General features: G+C 44.5%; 1 protein-coding gene across 3 annotated transcripts in view; it reads right to left on the reverse strand.

The window, feature by feature from the left end:
• MYO1C (myosin IC) overlaps positions 1-21,933 on the reverse strand; it is a 56,481-nt gene that overhangs the window by 30,659 nt on the left and 3,889 nt on the right. The window lies entirely within an intron of this gene.

The following is a 21,933-nucleotide window of genomic DNA, read 5'->3' on the forward strand; positions in this document are numbered from 1 at the left end:
GGCTGTCAGGCAGATTCCCTAACCACTGAACAGGCAGAACCATGAAATGATGCTCCAGCTCAACTGCTGATGTTTCATGACTGGCACTACCTGCTGCAGGCAGTTCTGCTTAAAGGGGTTTTTGTTTGTTTGTTTTGTTTTTTTACTTATCAAAATGCATCCTTTTCACGTTCTATTACAGAAATTATGAAGTTGAGCCCTACAGTAAAAAGGTTTTAAGCAAAAACACTTCAAAGTAAAGTACAAACAAGGCCATGCATTGCCATTACTCAGGAGGCTCTTTAAAACCAAACACAGGGAGCAGATGCTGTCAGTGGTCGGGTGCAGCACTCCCCTCTGATTAGCTCTGGCCCATGGCATCAATCCCAGAGATCCTGCACTTCCATGGATGTCACTTGGCACAGGCAGAACGTGCCAAGGATTTGTGACAGAGCTTGGCTTCTGGGAGTGCTGTGCAGCCCCCGGCTCCTCTGCTCACCACGCTCCGTTTGGAGAAGTACCTGCAGTACCTCTCTGTTCTTGCACAACCCTATTTGGCAGGATTTTTATTCGCTTATCATCAAGGATTTGGGTGAATTATTAACACTCAGGCAGCCTCAGGACACATTTCAGAGGTGGGTTTAGCTTTGGTCTGTCAGAACACTGAAAGAAATGGATAGTGCTCCAAGACCACCTCAGTTCAAGAGAAGAAGGAAGATCAAAGGTAATATAAGCTACATTACCCAAAGTGAGATACATCAGCCATTAGTGAATCACAACGGTGAGCCCCGAGCCAAAGGTTTTCCAAGTATAATGAAAGGTATAGCCTGTTGGCTCTAAATCTTCAGGAGGAGAATGTCAGTGCTCCACCATCACTCCTCAAATCACTCCAGTTATAGCCAGAGTCAGAAAAAGTCCTGTTACAATTTTAAGTATTAGCAGAGTTATCTTCACATAAGTGACTTCCTTTTCCCTCGTTAACACCTCCTACCACTTCTCAAAACACATCACTGAAAATGCCACATAAGAGAAGAATATACAACAGCCCAATATTCAGAAGTGTGTATTTTACACTTTTCCCTTGGCTTTTTCTTTTCTTTTTAAATGCACAAGAGCCCTTTTATGTATTTAGTCACTGGGAAGACCTTCACTCAAAATGCCTTTTTCTGCAGTCAAACCACTGCCCAACTTTCACTGCCGAGGATAACACTCCTGCATATGGGTTAGCCTAAATTAAGAGGAGGAAAAAAAACACAGCTGGAAAGTAGAGAGAACCAGCATAATTTTACTTTAAAAGATCTTGATCCTGTATCATTAAGATGATAAAACCAGACTCTTCTTTTCCAGCAGCAGAGTCCAGCCCTTGTCTGTGATTTCTGCTGAGGATGGCTGGCAAGGTCTGGATCACTACAACAGGCAACAGGCAGTGGTATGAATCAAGTTTTCCAGGCCTCACCAGTTAGAAGTGACTCATACAAACCCTGGATTAGAGCACTGGGATTGCTCTGCTTGGTGCTGATAAGCAGATGATTCCTTGTATACAATTTCACATTCAAAGCAAGGGGACTGGAAACCTTTCCTGTCAGTCCTGCTTCGACGGCTCCCAGGCGAGCATGACTTGCTGAGCTACACCTGCAAGCAATGGCTCTGCTGAAAACTAAAACAAGGGTTTGGCCCTGTGAAACCAACATCAGCAAATCAGTCTTCCCCTGCTCTTTGCAGATTCCACTGCCAATATAAATCTGGAGGTCTGAGATGCCAGCTTGAGTTTACACTATTAAAAAATCAGTGCGGATCACATCAACATTACTCCAAAAGCAAAAGATGTCAAGTTCGTCTATCAACCTTTTTTCTAGGTTTTTATACTGTTTGTATTTCTGCTTTGCAAAAGGACTAGAGAATAACATGCATTCCATAATTAGAAAGCATTTGGTAAAGATACCATGGAAAGCAAGTCAACCTAAACAGGCCAGGAATTTAAGAGCCCTTCCACTCGCAGCTCAGAGGAACATCTTCACCAAAAAATAGAAACTTAACCTGTCACCCATGTGCTGCTGTCCAGATTACACTGGACACATTCCTAAGACACCCTACAGGAGAAACTGAAGATTCTGAAGGACATTTGTCCCACTGCTTAGGAAAAAAACCCCTGTTCCAGCTGAGGATGAACATGTGACTGCAGGGTAATCAGATAAATCAATGCCCTGCCAAAGAGCCAATGCTAAATATTGTAACAGGCTTGACAACGGGGCAGAACCTTCTCCCCATACCATTAGTTCTGCTAAGAATTGTGTTTTCTACCCTGTTTTTGTTTGGATTAATGCATCTCCTCTTTCCCAAGTCGAGGGCAGCCAGCTGTGCTCCAAACAAGTAGTCAGGAACACAAATTTGAACACAGGACATTGGTCCCTGGAGATGCAATGCTCCTGGCCAGCGATTAAACTGCACAGCTAGAAAGGTTAAAGCAAAAGCCTGTTACACTCCCTCAAAAGGTGCCTCCGGGTGGTGAAAGTTCCTTAATTTTACAGCAAACTTCATGACATCACAAATTCTCCAATTCCATGTGAACGTGTTTGCACCATTACAGACAAAACCTTACAAATACTTTAGGTTTGGCCAAAAGGGTTCAAAAACCAGAAGACAAAGAATATTTAAATTGTTGTTTTGGATTCTAATTTATGTTTTATAATGCCTAAAACTGTCAGTACTGGTTTTGTTTGTTCCAAGAAAGCTTCCACAAGCAAATAACAAAAAAGAAATATTACAAAAAATGAAGACAGAGATGCAGACCTTTCCTTGGATTCCTGCACTTTCTCTGTAAAGGCTGTTCACTGCTTCGATGGCCCTGGCGATGGATGTGTTTGAGAAGCAGCAGATTAAAAAGCACTTAGGCAGGGCTCGTATTTAGTTATGGCTCCTGCACACACACAATCACACTGGGTCTGTGACGTGAGAGAAAATAGAAACTGGGTTAACCTAACAAATTAAGACAAATTTTCCTTGTTGTTGCTTTCTGCTGAACCAGTGAAACAGAAAAGGATGACTGGCTTTGACAGTGACCATCAGGACAAAGTTCCACTTTATAATTACCAGATGTCCTTAACGTGATGCCAGTTTGTCTCATGCCTGTTGGCTGCTCCTGCTCACGTGTTATGGCTCTGTCAGTGTTTTATGGGGCTGAGAGACAGTCCTCTCTTCGGGTGATTTTACAAACACACTCTGCCCATTCTGATTCCAACAGTAACTGTTGCACTAACTACAACAGCAAACTTTAGAAACAACTGTTAATTCCCTTTGATTGCTCTGCCCATACTTTGATGGGATCATTTTAAGCAGCAACCCTGCAGTGTCTGTGGCAAGAACACAGAGAGCAGTTTGGAGGAAGCTGTTAATACAAACAGCCTGACTCAGTTCAGCTGATGTGCATTCCTCTCTACTGACTTTCCAAACAGTCACTCCCAGTGGCAGGACCTACATCTTCCTTTTAAGGGGAAAAAATGTTTTCACAGAAAAAATTAAGTGTTCAAAGCCTGTGCATATCTATGTGCTTTCAGTGACCAATCTTGCCTTTAAAAACACATTCTCATTGCATGCAGAACAAAAACTTCTTCAGCCTTAACAAAAAGTTGATCCTCTTTTTTAACACAGACCTTGGTGCTCTGCCATCCCTGGCACACTCAGATGAAACATCCTAGCACAGTACTTTTCATGCAAAACAACATGAAAAAGAGAATTGCTTTTCCAAAGTATTACGACAACCAAATCGGATTGAGAAAAACATGAAAAAGAACAGGGAACATACAGGCTGTAGGCAACACTTTGCAGCTCACCCTGGTGACTGACAGTTCCTATTCCTTCACATTTCTTTTCCTGCATTTCTGAAAAGAGGCTCAGTGTTACAAAGGGCTTAAGACTGGAAAGCATATCATAACAGAAACTTCTTGTTCCATCGACACTAGCTAGATAAGGAAAGAGTGAACACTAGTGCTTTGCCTGTGTGTTAGATGGAGGAAACAGGATTTCCCTCTGCTACTCCCTGAGCAAGATCCCAAGGAAATGTTTCTAATAATAGGAAATTACTATATAAGGCTAGATCAGCACTGAACTGTTTGCAGTCTGGACGAGAAGGACGGCCAGCAGTGTGTGTTGAGGAGGGACACGATGGGCAGAGTGAGGCTCCTCACACACACACAGTGAGCCAGGGCTCCTCTCCACAGAGAGGGACGGATCCAGTCTGTGACTCCTGTGCTGAGCAGAGTCCTCTCCCACAGTCCAAAATAGAAACTAAATGTACAAATTAGAACTGTTATGTCCTTATAGCCTTCTTTCGTGCCCTTGCTTTTCCCCATGGCACAAAAAAGACAGACTTTTAAATCTAGAAAATAGTACCTGCAAGGCAAGGCTGAGCACATCTCTGACATAGAAAGGGCAGGAAAAGACACAGACATGTCCCGAAGCATGGAATGGACAGTGCTCGTGCAGAAGGAAGGCTGACAGCTCCCCTTCCTGGACAGGAGATCCAAGAGGCACATTGCCTTGCTGCTGCATTTTGTGAACTGGACAGCTCTCTTACTCATTTGGTTTTAAACTGTCAAGATGTTGGGCACCTGTGGAAGGAGCCATTCAACTTCATTTTCCAAGTGTTCCCACATCATTTTAGGCAATTGATGCCTTGCAAGCCAACAGTTTCAGCAGCAAGACATTGCAAAGATCAGCTGTGAACGTTCCAGCAGAGCTGTCAGAGGGGTCAGTGTCGAGCTGCAGCTCCAACAGGCACTTTTCACTGTCCCTTCAGCAGACACAAAACCCACAAGCCCAGTTAAAGACAGATTTTCCTTCTCCTTACACAAAATAAAGGGAGTTCCTATAACAATGCTCACAAAGACTTCATTTGGATCAAGTGATGGAACTGGAACATTTCCCTGTGATCCCCAGTGAGGGCTATCTCCCCATCTCTGCTCTGTCTTTGGGTAAGGCCAGGAGCTCTCGGCTCCCAGGACAGGGACGCTTGCTGAGCAAACACAATCTGACACAGTTCCACAGCTGCCACAGAAATGAGCACAATATAAATTGCTAGGCAGATTTATCACGCAGACCTTTTCCTGACAGCAAGAGATGTTTGTGACAAAATGTACAAATAATTTTGTATCTGTAGCTCTGTTACATCCTATGCCTGTCCCCAAAGGCAGCCCTGCACAACTACACAGCTTCTAGGGGAGTGTGAGAACAAATCCCAGCTAACATTTTCGTATCAGCTGTGAGACCTCCTTGAGCTGCAATGGCCAGTTTGCCACAGCCAAGTTAGGCTGAGAGCCTGAAAAAGGCAGCCCAGGCTGTCCTTATGAAAGACTTATCGATGAGACAGTAAAGCAGTTTCACAGCAGAGCACTCTCTACATCTCCCCATCAGGACCTTCCCAGCCCCCAGAACAATTCCCTACACTGTTCCTTCCACAGGATTGCCCCAGTGCAGCCAGGCTCTCAGGTCTGTTCTACACCAGTTGCCTACACCTGCCGTTTGTGACCCTCACCTGTCGCTACAGGGCTTTGCAATGTGGGTGAACCCTTCGAGCCTGTGCAATGGATTGTTCAGGTGAGGCACAGCGTGCACAGAACTGGCCCCACCCTTTACTCCTCAGGTTCATCTGCCCCGGCCGAGCGAGCTTGGACGGTGACAGTGAATACCTCAGGACGTAGGTTTGGTCAGAGTATCCCTCTCTTAGATGGATGGCCTTACAGGGCTAGGAGAGCTCCATCTGCCCGGGTTTGGGGTTGGAGCTGTCCTGCTCCTAGGATGGTTGCCAAGGGCCTAGCAAGCCCATCCTGCCCGTGGACACACTTTGTCTGACCCTTCAGCTGAGACCTGTCTGGCATGGGAGACCCTACCGGCGGCACAAACCACCTCCAGCACAGCTCTCAACCTCATGAGGGCACGCAACCTCCTCCCCCGCGACAAGGGAGTGTCCCCGGAGAAGTTTCACAGAAATACAAGTAACAAATTACTGTATCAAGCTGCTTTATAGGAAACGACTAAACTCAACTGACCTGTCCTATTTTCTTTTAATTGACAACTTTCATCAATGCAGTTTTGCATCAAAACAAACCACACCCAAACCCAGATCACTGGTACTGTGAAAAATGGTTTAAAAAGGAAATAACCTCCTCCAAAACAGCCAAACTAAATTGTTTCTTTTAGTCAATGTGAGGCTTTTCCTTTTCATAAAGCCTGAATAAAAACTATTGTGAACTCCTAGTTAAATGTCAAAACCATGAAGTTTCTGTTATATGAAGACTGGAGAAGAGGTAATATCTAAATTTTGTGAGTGTATTCAAGCTTCCAATGTCAGAAAAATAAAAGTTAAATGATTAAAACTTTCCTGAAAAGCACAGGAAAGAGGATCACATATGAAGCATATTTCCTTAGATTCTGGGTTTTTTTTATAAAATAGTTTGTACATAAGTGACGTCCCAAAAACTAATTCTACTCCCCCACTCCTGTTACTGTAATAGCAAAATTTCCAGTATAGAGAGTTTACAGTAGGACAAAGATACATATATAATTACTGTGATATCAGTATAATTTGCACATGAAATTTAGGGAAATGCTGCTATGTGTAATTTTTTGAGTTGGTATAATTGCATCATAGGCTTGTTCCATGCAGCATCACCTGTGGGCTCTGCAAGTGTTCTCTGCAACGCTCCATGCTGATGGGAGCTGGGGATAACTGGCACTATCAAGTTCTTACTTTCCTTCTGGGTGTGACCCTTTTTGAATGTAAACGTAGCAGTGGTGTAAGCAAACCACAGGTTACTAAGTGGAGGCAAGTTCTGCCAGCCCAGGAAAAAAACCACGTTCAATGCTTTAGATGTTCAAACAATTGGAGCAGGTTTTAATTTGATGATTTGTAAGTGAAGAGTTTACAGGCACAATTTGTACTTCCACCACTTTTTTTTTCCCTCTGTCCCAAACTGACTTTATTGGCCTGAGGCCCAAGGGAGGCAGTTATTTTGGGACACAGAAAAGTTATAAATAAGTTCTAATAAAACTATTAGGGACCCACATGATACTGGACTTCTTTCAAACCCTTCTTTGTAAGGGAACAAAGAGCATTTTACATTTATTGTGATGGCTTAAGTGCCCTCTGAAAAGTTAAAGGGAAAATTTTTAACAACAGTCTGGAGTAAAAAACTAGACAGATTATGCTAAAAGAAAGGGCCTGAGCACCTTCCAAGAGCAGAGGGAAGGAAAGCAGGCCAGCAGTGTGGACTGGCCCTGGCAGCGTGTCAGGCTGCAGAGCTGCCCGGAGCACGTGGGCAGACATTGCAGCTGATGTCTGAGCTGCTTCCCCTTCCCCTGCCCATCCTGCTGCTGCTGAAAAGGAGGGGAAAAGCCACCAGATGAGGGGTACTGTGTGAGGTATTCTTCTGGCCACTCTGACAGCACCCTGAAGAGTCCACAGTGAACAGTCTTAAATGCTTTTGTGAACTGCAGACATTTTTCTCCTAACACAGATGTACCATCACTTAACAGTACGCAGGGAACGATGAGTCGCCATCATGTCGGCAAAAGTATTTCAGGCTGCCTGGAAAATACAGCCAGTGTTTCAGAAGGATATCTCCCATATCCACCTGCATCAGCTTGCACTCATCAAACAAGCCAGAATATTGTTTTCCAGCAGTTTAAAAATTTATATTCTTATTGAATCAAAACTACATTAAATCAACATTTTTTTAAGGTAAAAGAAGTAGTAATCACATATGTGTTCAAAAATAAACAAATCATTGGCTTGCAACTTAGTACCCTTTGAACCACAAGGAATATCTCATCTCCAAGACAGTGTTTCAACTCCTTGCTCACTCAGGAGAACTTCACTGTCCTGCTCACTGCATTTTCAAGATTTTCTGCATTATCAGCAACATCGATTGAATCAGAAACAAAGACACTACAGAATAGTCAAGGAATCCATCCCTTTGTGGCTCTCAGGAACGCAGGTTCCACATCTGGATAAACATGGGCAATGCAGAGAATGAAAAGATTCCTTCCCCAGCTGTGGTTAAGTCCAAATCCTTTTTCTTTCTCTAATTTACTCAGTCCTGCATTGGGTGGTTCAGGACTGCACAAACCCTGCTGACCCTTTACATCTGCTATAAAAACAAAACTTCTGGGCTGTGATCTCCAACTCAAATGAGAGATCCTGAAGGAATTGACAATTGTGACATTAAAAGAAGTACCTACTGTCCCACAGCACACTGTTCTCCATCAGAAGATGAGGACTGGCACGTCTGAGAGTCAAGAGATAGGAAAGGGGAATTATCCATTTGTGCTGATGCAGATAAAAAGCACATCCTCAAAAAAGAGAAAGATTGAGTAGGTGGGAGTCATTTCCATATAAGGGCACATCCTACTACAAATGCATGGATTTGGAGATCTGATGGAAGGTGTGTATCTTTAGATCTTCTGTTCTCATTGTGTAAGAAAACCCTACTGCCCATGGCAGCCAGGAACTGTCAGAAGGCTCATCCCACTGGGAAGGAAACACTTTCTTTCCTCTGATTTGACATGTATAGTTTCTGTAGGTCCCCTTGGAGAGAGCAACTGCTGTGGGAGCGTGAGAGAATCTGAGATCTAACCTTAAAGAAGTGTCTCAAGAATAGGTACTTCACATACAAAAGTCAACACGTTATCAAACCCTATAATGTAAGAGACACATACAAACCACAGGCAGCACCTTTGGTTCCTTCACTTAAATGTTCTGTTCTAGCAAGTCATATTGCCTGGGCAGCATCGTTTGCTATTACAGCAACATGAGCCCGGCCTTCATCACTCTACAACAGTAAGAGGAGGCTGCAAAAAGCTGAGCACTCATACACTGTGCAGGGCAAACCCTGGATTGTGCCCGGCTTGCTGAGAACAGTGTGAGCTCTGCCATCAGCCTCAGCAGTGCTGGGGTGCCCCTGTGGCAGCAAAACAGCTTAAGCTCTTTTACATCACCTAAAGAAAAGCATCAAAACTTGGGTGTTTGTTTCAAGAGCTGCTGTTTGTATGGCTGAACTAGAAAAAGAGAGACACGGGGAAGTTCATCACTGTAAATTATTGATCCACTGCTTTCTAGACACTGAAATGGTAATTAAACAAATGGTAAAAAGATACTTCATCAATTATAGAGGTGTCACTTTAAATTACACTTGCTCCAGGATGAATAAAACACAGAGGTTAAATGCTTTAGGCACTTCATGGTGCTTCCTGCCTGAACTCCTCACTGCAGCAACACTGACTCTGATTCTCTTACACTGCTGCTCCAGAGCTCTGTACACGTATTAAGTTTGACAAAGGAAATTAGAGCTTTTTTCACACAATGTCCAGAACACACAGTCCCGTGGTCAGGACAGAGCATTTGGAGGTGGGATTAGTAGCATCCCTTTTCTGCTCAACATGGTTACTTACAGGACCATAAGTCAAGGCCCTGTGATAATAGACCTGTCTCAAAAATGAGACAAAAAAAGAGTTTTGTCTGATCACAGATTTCATAACTGGCTGTTAAGTACTGGGCAGACATTTGACACTGGTCTTATGGCTTTTAGAAACTCCAGACATGTACACACCCTACACAACCTAAAATAACACTGGCAAGCTGCTTCTGAAGCAATATGATGATGACATCAAAGATATCCTTTTAAGTAGAAATCATGTCACAATCATAATGACTACTCAAATTCGATTTACGTTAAGTTTTTTAAGAGGGTGCACACCTTACTGTATCAAGCTTAAAATTATCTCAATTTCACATGTTAAATATTATATAAATGTAAAAATGTACTTGCTTTAATACTAATTCTGAAACAAAAACAGCAATCAAAGAAGCTTGGCCATCTTGCATTTGCTGACAGGCATTCTCTAAAACCATTATTACATCTCTCAAATAGGTTTCACTCCAGGAAAGCATTTGTTGAATACTTGAGTTCATCAATTGATTGAGACAGGTCAAGGAGTATGAATATTCCAAGTGAGGGACTGTTTTTGCAGCAGAAGCAGCCAGCTTAAAACACATGCTGAACAGCCCTAACAGGTGGACACAGTTGGCGTCTGTCAGCAAGTAGAGGCAGCAGTGAAGCAACAATGCTGGGAAGGCAACATCAGGGAAACAGTCACTGCTGGTGGAGGGAGAACAAGAAATCAAAGAACTCGTGCTTGCCATAGAGAAGCAGAGAAGAAGTGAAGGTGGGAATACAGAGTGGCAAGAGAGGCTGAGGCAATGCACAGTTGGAATATGCTGTGGAAGCTGGAGATGGGTGCATCGTCAGCCGAGGGAAATAGTACAAATGGGAGATAAAGGCTGGACTGTAGGGGTTTTGTGAAGGAAAGAACACCAGGGCTTAGCAGGGGCACAACAGAATCAAAGACTGAGCTGACTCTTCCTACCGCTCCCAAATAATGAAGCTGAAGCACAAGGAGAACAAGCTCTGCCATGGGTCCAGTGCCAACTGCTTTATGAATTCTTCCTCAGCTGTTCTAGGGAGAGTTACACAAGGTAAGTCTTTATTCATAAGTGCCTGATGGATCCTGTGTGTGCAACAGCTCCTACCAGCAGAACAGTGTTTGTGGGAAATGGTAGAAAGAGTGTCTAAGAGAGATAAAGCCTTTGAGTTGCAGACAAAGCTACCAACCCTCATTTCCAGCTTGTCAGAGCAAGTCCTTCTTGAAGTCAGCAGCCTGGAATGAAGAGAATCTGGCATTTGTGCATGGATGTATGGCTCAGACAGCCAGGGCGGAGAGGCTCACTTTAATCAGACTTTCCACAAAGCAGGGTGAGTGGGAGTGGCAAAGTACAGTGACCGATGGGCATTATCTGCTATATATCCACAGATTCCTCTCCTTTGACTTTTTATGTCAAGCCTGACCTCCTTTCCTGCTTCCACTGGCCCCTAGAGGAGGAGGGGAAGGGACATACAGAACTGAAATTTGAGAGTCCTTCACACTCTTAGGATTCCTGCTGTATGTGATGAGCAGCACACACTTGTCTGGTGATAGGACAAATTCCACATCCTGGTGAATTCCTGCAGCAGCTGATGGGTCACAGGAGTACGCAGGTACACGCAGGTAGTTGCAAGGCTAAACCCCACTATTCCAAAATTCACTTATCCAAGTGGTAACTTGTTACTGCCTCTGCTGCTCCAGCGTGCCTGCTGGGTGACAGCCGGTTGTGAAGCCTCTTTACCCAGAGTGCTGGTAAGGTAGCAAAAAGGAGTAAAGCTCCAAAACAGTTTAATCCAGCTGCCCACTACAGCATTAGCAACAATAAAAAATTACAGTTCAAACCACTTTTGGTTGCCTTCTACCCTCACAATGAGGCTACAGTCCACTAGATCACATGGAGCTTCAATTCCATCTAGAAATAGCCTCTTGAAGTCTCTATTGCAGGATGGCATTCCTGAATTTACTTGGGTGCCACTAATGGTGGTGGCAGCAACAGCAGCTACCAATTGCAGGAGCCTACAGGTATGCCCAGAACGGGCTCACAGCCAGATCCAACCACTCACACGAAAGGTTTTGGCAGCAAAATTAATTCCTTCTCCCCTACTCTTTCTGCTGCTGTTGGTCACGGTTGTGCACAGATACCACAACACAGTAACCCTGTCCCATTGCCACACACAAACACCTTGTTTAGAGTCCCACAGGGCCCAGAAGTCATTTGAACCTTTACAGCTGGTGAAGAGCAGTGCAAAGGTGGGCATGCCTGCATCCTTCCTCCACTGCCTCAGTGCACGGGCTCTCCCAACCTCCTTCCACAGATGGCAATGCTCTGGGGAGGGGCAGGGGTGTATCTGCTCCAGGGAAAGCAAAACACTACAGCCTTCAGTGTCCAACTGGACACCCCTGACTTGGGCTCTGCCCCCCGCTTTGGACTCTGCTTTGACAGAGGCAGAACAGATTCCAGCTTCTCCTGGCTCAGTGTCCTTGGCACGTGGACCCTGGCAGGATTTATCACTGCCTCTCTCTTCCTGACCTGAACCCACAGTAACGTACAGCACTGCAGGCACTCCATGGGCAGTGTTCCTGTTCTGCTTAGGAGCTGTAACTGTTAAAGCTTCAGAATCCCTGTTACAAGCAGTGGGGTGGAGGTTGTGTATTCTCTTTGCAAATCTTAATAAAGCCAACATTGAGAAAACAACTAATTACCGTTTATGTTCCAAACAGCTGACCTAGCTCCAGATCCACATGCTGGGAGTCTTTAATGCCAATCAGCCCACACATCAGAGGACAAAAGTCCCCCAGTGTGACTGCAGAACCTTCTAGCAAACTCAAACTTCTCCTAATTCACACTGACTTCCAAGGATCAGAGCATGGTAGCAAAAGAAGAGAACAGTTACACAAAACCATCATTCCCACATCATTACATTACAGACACTTGTCCAAGGGGAAAAGAGCACAGGTGGTGTCCTCTGAGGTGCCAGAGTGCAGTCCCAGGATGCTGTCCATAGATCCAGACAGCTGGTATCACAGAATTACAGAATCAGCTAGGTTAGAAAAGGCCTCTGAGATCACCGAGTCCAACCTTTGACCTAACACCACCCTTTCTACCAGACCATGGCACTAAAGTGCCTCTTCCTAAATACCTCCAGAACAGTGACTCTACCACCTCTCTGGGTGGCCCATATTACTGTGATACAGCCCATCCTCTGTCTGAGCTGTGCTTGCCCTGGCCCTCTTCCTCCTCTGGACTGGGACTAAGATCTGTTCAGCTCTGTGACAAGACAGTTCAAGAACTAAATAAATGGAAAACACTTTTTCTTTCATCATTGTTCTCCCAACTTTGTTTCAATTCAGTCACCAAAGGGTCAAATGGATACTATTTCAGGTACAAGGCAGGGAGTAGAGAACTACTGTGAAACCAATTTAAATTGGTTTAGCAGAAGGTGTCCCTGCCCATGGCAGGGAGGTTGGAACAAGATGATCTTTAAGGTCCATTCTAACCCAAACCATTCTGGGATTCTAAAGAGAACTTCATGTCAGTATAAGCTTATCTCACGTATTGGGGGAATACATCCTCCTGGCAGACACACGAAGAAAGGGCACTTCATGAAGAATGACCCGGATGAAGCTCTAATACTCCCTGGCTGCTTGCTTCACTTCCCGCTCCCCCCACGCCCACCTCCGCACATACACGGGCCTGCAAAGACTGAAAACCTTGAGAAGTGATGCACGTGCAGTATCACCTCCTGGCAGCCTCACAAGCCCAGGAAAGCCACCCGAGGCTGCAGCCTGTCAGCTGCAGTGTTCATGAGGAGGGAGGCAGCTCTATAAATGATCCAACCTGGCCCGCGAGGGGATCCATGTCACACCCAGTGTGCCAGCAGAAACACGCCGAGCTAAGACACTGATCTGCTACTCAGCAAGATTGCAAACAGCTGACACTTTCTGGCAGGTGCCTTAGAAACAAGGCCTGATGCTGCTGGACTCTCATTGCAAGCACACGGGAGGGGGGCCATTTACTGACCCAGATGAACCTTCTTACTCCCTATCAATCCACAAATCTCAAACCAGCCCACACTAAACACTAACTGATTTTCTGCTCTAAGGAGCACTGTGTCACATTTGTGTTAACTACCCATCAGTTCAGACAAGTGGTTCGCAATTAAGATAATTGGTTTGAGGCCAGAAAATGTGGCCTGAGAAGCACTTTGGAGAGTTCAGCATGCAGATTAACCAGAGATATTCACTGCTGAAACAGGCAGCCAGGTGCCAAGCTGACAGCTACTTTTAGACCTCTTACCGGAATTTACCTTTCCAGTCTATCCAAAATAAAAAGCAAGATTTGTCCCAACTGAATTTTCACTTGGAAGGTAATAACTTGCTTGTTCAATGCTTGGAAAAGATTTCTTCCCAGACGTATGCACTCACCCTGCAGCAAAACTGATCTTCTTCCACTCCGTATTTCTACTCAGATGGCACTGCAATTCTTTAACCAGTGCTCCCCATTCTGATGGCACACAATTAGCATTCCAGCAAAAATACATTTAACAACGAACAGCCAACTTAACTGCACCCTCTAGAAAGAAGTAAACAGTTACAAGAGCACAGCTTAGGAGTTCCGTGGATGTGAGCCTGGACATAGTTCACATTCTCGTCCTACACAGAACCACTCTGCAGAATTTTCCTCCCAGTGCAGCTCAACTAAGAAAGTGGTTTGGATACCAGCAGTTGCCAGTTAAACATATTCAGGCTTACCACTGGAACTCCCCTGTCCCCGCCTAGATCCGGAAACTTCAGAGCAGAAACAGACACTTGGCAACCAGTCAGGTTTCAGTTTAAAGAGTAAGATCAAACACCCTCTTTCACCCTGCAAGATTTTTTGCATACGGAACACCCCATCTCTTGCAACATTTCCTCTTCACATGGAGCCTCGTGACCGTCTGCCAGAGCAGCACTGAAGCCCTCACTCGCAACACTCACTACCTGTCAGGCTTCCAGCACCAGCCATCCCCTGGCTCTGTCTACAACAATCTCCAACAAGTGCAGCTCATCTTTGACTCTTTTTCTTTTTGCTCTCCTTTACTTCATGCTTCTTCTTTGTATCAAGACAAATACCTCAAATCAGATTAGTTTATATTTGAGTCAAATAACGTCTGAAAGCCTTACCCAAATGGCCCATAACCACGAGCCCATGTATTCTTTAATTATATGAGGCAAGAAAAACCCCAAAACTGTGTTTCTTCATTATTTCAGCATATGTTTTTCTTGTATGTTCTAAGGGACTTTAACACCCCTGATTTAGAAATATCTTGCGAATGTGTATAAATTATCCCTTCTATTATCTCAAATTGCTCCTAACTTTCTCCAGTCCTTGCACAAGCAATCATGAGAGGGTTGGTTCTTCTATGGATTGAGGAGACACATTTAGGTGATCTTAAAGGACAGTATTTTAAGGTAGCCAGCATTTAACTGACAAGCAGCACTACAGCTCATCTACATTTAGAGAGATGCTTTCTGCTGGAAACCAAAATGGGTAAGTGCTGAAACTCAGCACCAAGTGAAATAATACCAAAGCCAATAACATGGGCATTTGTCCCTACATTTTGTAAGACCGAGCTTCAATTTTCTTCACCAGAATAATCTGTGGATCTGCTACCCTGGGAGGATGCAGAGATAGAACAGCCAAATGAGATCAATCAGATCTAGGATACATGATTATTTTGACCTCACAACCTTTTCTGCCTCCCACACATTTGGATCTCCCCCAGACTTTTCCAGCCTCCACTTCTTGGCCTCTACTTTCCTTGCTGACCTCCCACACCATTTGGCCTCCTACTCCTTTTCAGTTTCTCCTTTTCTTATTGGTCTCCCAGCCTTTTTCAGCCTCCACTTTTCCTTGTGGGCTCCCACAGGTGTTCAGCCTCTGCTTTTCTCTCAGACTGCCATCCCCTCAGCCAGCACATGATGTTCAAACCCCCTTAAGGTCTTGAAGTTGTAAATTCCCTTTCCAAACAACAGGATCTCACCTTGATATGCACATTCATACTCTGATTTCTTCTACACCCCAGCTGACCAGAAACCACTTCAGCATCCATCCTGACATCTTGCAGTGTTAACAGCACAGTTTTATGCCCAAGGAAACATGCTGGCTTGTCTCAGTAACTCCAATCCTGCTAGGAATCTCATAGTACTCTGATTGTTTTAACGGAGGTACAAAAGCAAAACATGAGAAATCCTGAGATGGTAAAAATCAGTTTCACACGGATGCTCCAGGCTTTGCTGACAGCTCCATAAGCTGCTGTTCCCAGTTCCTATCCCCCAGCTTTCTGGATAGATCAGCAAAATTAAAGCTTAGTATCATCTGCATTCCCACAGGGTGCTGTGATCAGGCACACACAAAACACACTCTGCTTTGCTGAAGAACTTGCTTTTGACCCCCCCTCCCACCTACAAGAGCAAACAAATTCATGCACAAATAAAATGAGGATTTAGCAAGTCACGTATTTTGTATTTGCTTTCATTTTCACAGAAGACTTTAAGTTTTCCTCTGTATTTTCAAATAAAAGTGCTCTAAAAATTGTGATTTATGAGAAATTGGAAATCAACATTTTGAATACCCTAGTCAAAATGTAGCATTTCGTTTACTTGAGAAATGTGGTAGTTACTTTTTAGTTCTTTTTTGAAAGATGTAACAGGTTTAAGAGCAATTCTTTATTATCCATTACTACACTTTTCCGGGAATCATGTTGCCAGGAATCCTCTCTTTCAAGTTACAATATTTTTTTAGTGACACAAAACTTACTAGTTCTGAAGGGGAAATAAAGAGGACTGACCATAAAATTCAGAAATGCAGAAATTCAAAAAGATTATTTGTAATAGCTTCAGAAATTACATTTTAAGAGTCCAAACCCTCCTCCCTGTCCTTTCACACAGAGTCAGCCACAATCAGCTGCCCCCACTGCATTCCACCAGGAACAAACTAATGGAAAAACCCCATTACGCTGCACTGTGTGCACTTGGCATCGTTTGTGCAATCACAAAACCCAACCAGGTGCACAAACTCTGGCTGTTATAACCTTAACAAGTGTAATGGGTGGGTAGGAAAGCTGCCTGTAACACCTGTGAGAAAATCCTCTGCTAACAGAGAACAGCTAGAAAACTGCTCACAACTGAACCCAGTGCTCACTTAAATGAGGCAAAACAAACACCTGTTTTGCTGTGTAAGTTCCAATTCTGTTAAGAGAGAGAATTTCTGGCTTCCCAGTGCAAACATGTGGCTGTCCCTCACAAGAGGCAATTTCAAACAGACTCCAAAAGTTCTAAGAGTGTAAGACAACCTGCTATTTAAAATAACAAGATGAGTGAACAGAGAACAAGGCTTTCTGGTCTCTAATTTTAAAGGTCCACTACAACTCTAGAAAATCTCAAGAATAATTTTGTGCAATAACATTCCCTCTCCCCAAATTGTACCACTGGACACCTCTGGCTTTGCTGCAGATCAAAACCTGAATTGCAGAGGCATTACTTGCAATGCAACAGTGCAGTGTTGCAGGTATGTATCAGGTTTTGCTTTTTTAAAAGTGTTGATTATGTTGCTCTGCCTTGTAAAGCACAGAACTGCATATTTTAGTTACAAGAGTTAGCAAACAAGTCTGGCTGTTGAAAGTCATTTCCCTGAGTAAACAATGACTTAGTGTGGGCTGTATAATGTACAAGTTACTAGTTACTGTTAGTGAGTTCAAAAAACCCAACTCACAACACTATTACAAAGACCAGCTTCAGATGGAAAATAGCTTTCCTCCCACTTCTATAGTTCCAGTTATACTGTTTCAGTGGAATTTAATCTTCTAAAAAGCTACAAAGATCACTATCTCTTTATTATATAATTGGACATTGACTTAACTGGACCCTTCAGCCATGAACAATATGCACAGTGAGATGGCTGAGTTTACCCTTTTCTGTTCTCAGTTCGTCATTGTAACTTTGAAGTAAAGTGATTCTTTCCTGGACAGGAATATCCCATCCAGACCAGGCAGCAACTGGCAATGAAAACAGACATAAAGACAACCATGAAATATTGAGTATATAATAACGAAGCAAAATGCCACTGTAAGCTCATCAAAATCCTCTGACAACACTGCTCCTTCCATAATCCTTCTCTTCATTATTAAGATGGCCAAATACACCTGGTGATTGTCAGCTGGCATAAGGCCCCAGGGATCACTCTGGCTAATGAAACGTGGCCTCAGCTGCTCAGGCACAAGGGTTTCCTCCCTGCAGTCTTAGAGCCCCTCCCCAAAGGCTGTTGTGCAGCCTCCGGTGGGTACTGTCTGAGATCAGAAGCACATCACTGTGGTGAAATCTCTGCTCAGATTTAGGAACACTACAAGGAAATATAGAGTAAAATAACAGAATCACAGAATATTGTGAGTTAGAAGGGATCCACAAGGATCATCAAAGTCAAACTCCTGGCTCTGCCCAACAATCCCACCATGTGCCTGAGAGCGTTGTCAAAACATTCCTTGAGCTCTGTTAGGTTTGGGGCCGTGACCACTTCCCTGGGGAGGCTGTTCCAGTGCCAACTGCCCTCAAGGGAAGAACTTTTTCCTGATATCCAACCTAAACCCTCCCTGACTCAGCATCCTCAGGTCCTGTCAGTGGTTACCGGAGAGATGTCAGTGGCTGCTCCTCCACCTTCCCTCAGGAGAAAGCTGCAGGCTGTTGTGAGGTCTCCCCTCAGTCTCCTCTTTTCCAGGCTGAACAAACCAAGTGACCTCAGCTACTCCTTATGACTTCCTCTCCAGGCCTTTAATCATCTCTGTAGCAAACTTTGTGGCAAACTTTTACTAGAAAAGTGTCCCCAAAAGAAATTACCAAAATAAATTTAAAGGCACAGCCTTTTAAAGCAGCTAGAGCTTATACTGCACAGTCTGCCTGCAACCAGCAGGCTGAGTGCCATCATAACTGTGTTAGGGAGGACTTTTTAGTCATTCACAGACTATCCATTTCCTGGCAATTATCACAACACATTTTGACACGACATTCTTTGCCACCAACAATGACACTGCCCATTCAGTAACAAAACTTCCCCGTGACTGCAGGCTGCTGTACCTTCCAGCTCCAGAACCTCACTGCCCAGAAGGCAAACAGTGCAGCACTCCAAAGGCACTGCCAAATGCTACATTCTACATTCGTTTATTATCAGCTGCTGAACTGAATTACAGGAAGGGAGGTGGCCAAGCTGGACTAAGGTCAACGTACCCGTCAAAAGGCTGAGTGTCCGAGGGAAGAACAGCTTAGCTGGACATTCACATGTGACCAAACGCTTTCCTAAAGAAAAAGGCTGCCAGGGAGAGCTATCCACGTGTGCATGAAGGGCAGGGGAGTTCTAAATATCAACCTCTATCGCCTGCCAGCACAAAATTTAATATAGGACAGGCTACACTGGAGATATATAGTAATAGAAAAAGGACTGGCCCTGCTGCTCCTTGGTGTATTTAAAGTGTTTAAATATTTTAACAACATAGGACAGAGCTTTAAGGAACACTAGACCTTCCACCCCCACAGAACATGACTCAGTTGCAACAAACTACTTGGTATTTGTCCACTCAGAACCTTCTGCCCTAACAAGTTTTGTTAGCCTTTCCCATTTACTTACGTCTTTATTAATGCTTTCTGGGAAGAGCAGGCCACCCACCCCACTAAATGATCAACAAGAAAAATACAGAGGAGGGTACAAAAGGCATAGCAGGGTATTTTCCAGCAGAGAGATCACTGAACTCAGGCACAGAGAGGCACAGCACCAGTGGCTCCCTCCAGGCAGAAAAGAACTGCGTTACAATCTCAGAGAAACACAACCCATGCAAACCTCACCCACTAGAAGAGATGACAGAGAGTCAGATGTATGGTTTCTCTGGAAGCCAGGGACAGCAATCCTAGGCCAAGCCAACCGCAGTCACAGAGCAGCAAAGCAGTACATAACACAGGAATAGCCCAGGCAGAAGACAAACACTCACTGTAACTGCAATCACTATGCCAGCACAAAGCATTGCTGCTACCAGCAGGGCAGTTCCCACCTGATCCCAGCCTTTCCTCCCTCCCTGCAGATATTGGTGCGCTCACATAGTGTGCTGGGCTGGGAAACTCCTCCAGATAAATCCCATTTGTTTGGCCCACTCAGTTTCGATTTGGATCAGTTCTGAAAAGTTAACCACATGTGATTGCCATCGATACAGAAAAGCCCAAGCACAATACTGATGGTTTTGCCCGCAGTAATATTTTAGAAACACACCAATAAGTCTTTCTATACTGTCCTTTAGCCTGCATGAAAGGACAAATGACTTAGCTACATTTGCATTACTTACAAAGGGCAGTAGAACACACCAGCCTCAGAAAAATCCACTGCACTTTAAGTTCCCTCCACCACCAGTAACATATCACGTTTTCCCAAATACACATTTGTCCTGCAAAAGGTATTGGTTATCTGGAGGCACCCAGTGAACAGCCCTCACTCACTGTTTTCCAAACTGGCAGGCAAAGGGCTCCAGCCCAGTGATCCTCAACATTTTACGTGTGGGAGCTATTCCAACCTATCAGGTAAAAGCACTCGGCCAAGGGAGGCAGTGGACTGAAACACAGGAGCAATAGTTTAAATCCTGCTCTGGATCTGTGGCAGCTGCTGCAGTTTGTTTCTCCTGCACTTGGTACAGACTGTCCCTTTTGACAAGGGTAGAGGAATTTGTCTAGTTCCTAGAAAGCATGTGGTTCCCAACAAAGTAATAAGCAACACGACCCTTCAAACAACGGAAACATCCTGAATATCTGAACAAGACTATCTTACCTTTGCATAAAGTTAGAGCTTATTCATAGAAAGATGCACCATATTTAATGTTATTGAGCACTTTTGGCCCCCAGTTCTTTATTGGCCTTCCTCCAGTGGGCGGAGATCAAATAAAAAAATAAATTTTAAAAAAGTTTTCTACCTAGCTTGAATTATTTTGTCAGGATCTATGTAAGTTCTTGCACAATTATTATAAATCCTGAAGATGTACCATAAATTACAAGTTTCTTTGACATTAATTATGTGAAAGAGAACAGACACTACCCACTGTGGATCCTGAGTCACACGGAATCTCTCCCTCCTTTACTGTGTTATGATTCATATCTTTTTTCCTTAAAAAAAATCTATGCTTTATATCATGATAAATTAGGACAGCATGTGTACAGTCTGGCACTCCATTGGTCCCTGCCAGGCAGAAGACAAGATTCATATTTATACAGCCCCTCCCTAAAACAGAGGATTATATCCACTATCAAAACTGAAGTGTCATGACAGTGGTTGACATATCAGGGCCTACTGTAAAAATTAAGAACTCATCACTTCCTTAAGCCTTAGGCAGTTTCTAAAGGAGTTCTGAAAAGGTGCTGACAACTGGTATTGTCTATTGCTCAAAAAGGAGATGAAAGAAAAATGCCTTTCTTTCCAAGTACTGAGATGTGTTTCTGCTTTCATGGCTTGTCCCACCAATCAAGCAACTTTTCTCATCTGTCACTTTCTAAAACTAAGCAGCTGCCATGTACAAGTAGTTCCAGAGAAGCCTTCCACCTCAAGCAACTGTTAAGAGAATGATTAAATACCCTATATTGTAATCTCAGAATCACTTTCCCTCTGTAATCCTCCCAACTACAAGAGCGCAGCTCAATCCAGTTTACTTGGAAAATTCAAGTTACTCGAATGAGTTGCTCATTCAGGCAGAGTCAGATTCCTTCCATGAATCACTGTCAGTTAAAGCAATTAACTCTGGACATATTAGAACTGGGAAAAACTGGCAGAGAAAGTAGCACAAGAGACAAGGACCCCCAACTCTCAGTGGGGATTCAGACCTGTGGACTATGCTGGAGAAGTTATGGAGTTTGACAGGATCTCCACCAGTAAAAGAGGGCTAAATACACCGTGCTTTCTTCAAGCTTTTAGGCACCTGTGCAAGCACAGGCAAAGAAGGAAGAATTCTTCCCACCTCCATGTCAGTACTATGCAGGCGGGGCGGCTCAGCAGCACGCACAGAGCCGTAACTCCAGCTAGGGATGGACAGGAAGCCCGTCTCGAGCACGGTAAGGCGGACACCTCGAACCCTGGCCCTGTCACGGCCACGTTTCAGCTCGGAGCAGCCGCATGCCGCGCCACACCCTGCCTGGCTCCGGCTCCGGCTCCGGCTCGGCTCGGCTCGGGCTCCCCACGCGAGCGCTAAGCCCGTCCCGGACCGTGCGTTTGGGACGCGCTCAGAGCGGCGTTACCGGAGTCGGCAGCGTCACGGAACGGGAGGAAGGGACGGAGCAACTGCTCCGGGCTGCCCGAGCCGCGCCGTGCAGCCGCAGGATGCCGGCTGCTCCCAAACGGTCATTTGTTTCTTCCGTGGAAATTTTTAAGAGTTTCCCGGAAGGTCGGCGACTCCGGGGAGGGAGGACGCCCCAGCGGCGTCTGCT

The sequence above is a fragment of the Pithys albifrons genome, chromosome 21, assembly GCF_047495875.1.
Source record: "Pithys albifrons albifrons isolate INPA30051 chromosome 21, PitAlb_v1, whole genome shotgun sequence".
In the NCBI taxonomy this organism is placed as follows: domain Eukaryota; kingdom Metazoa; phylum Chordata; class Aves; order Passeriformes; family Thamnophilidae; genus Pithys; species Pithys albifrons.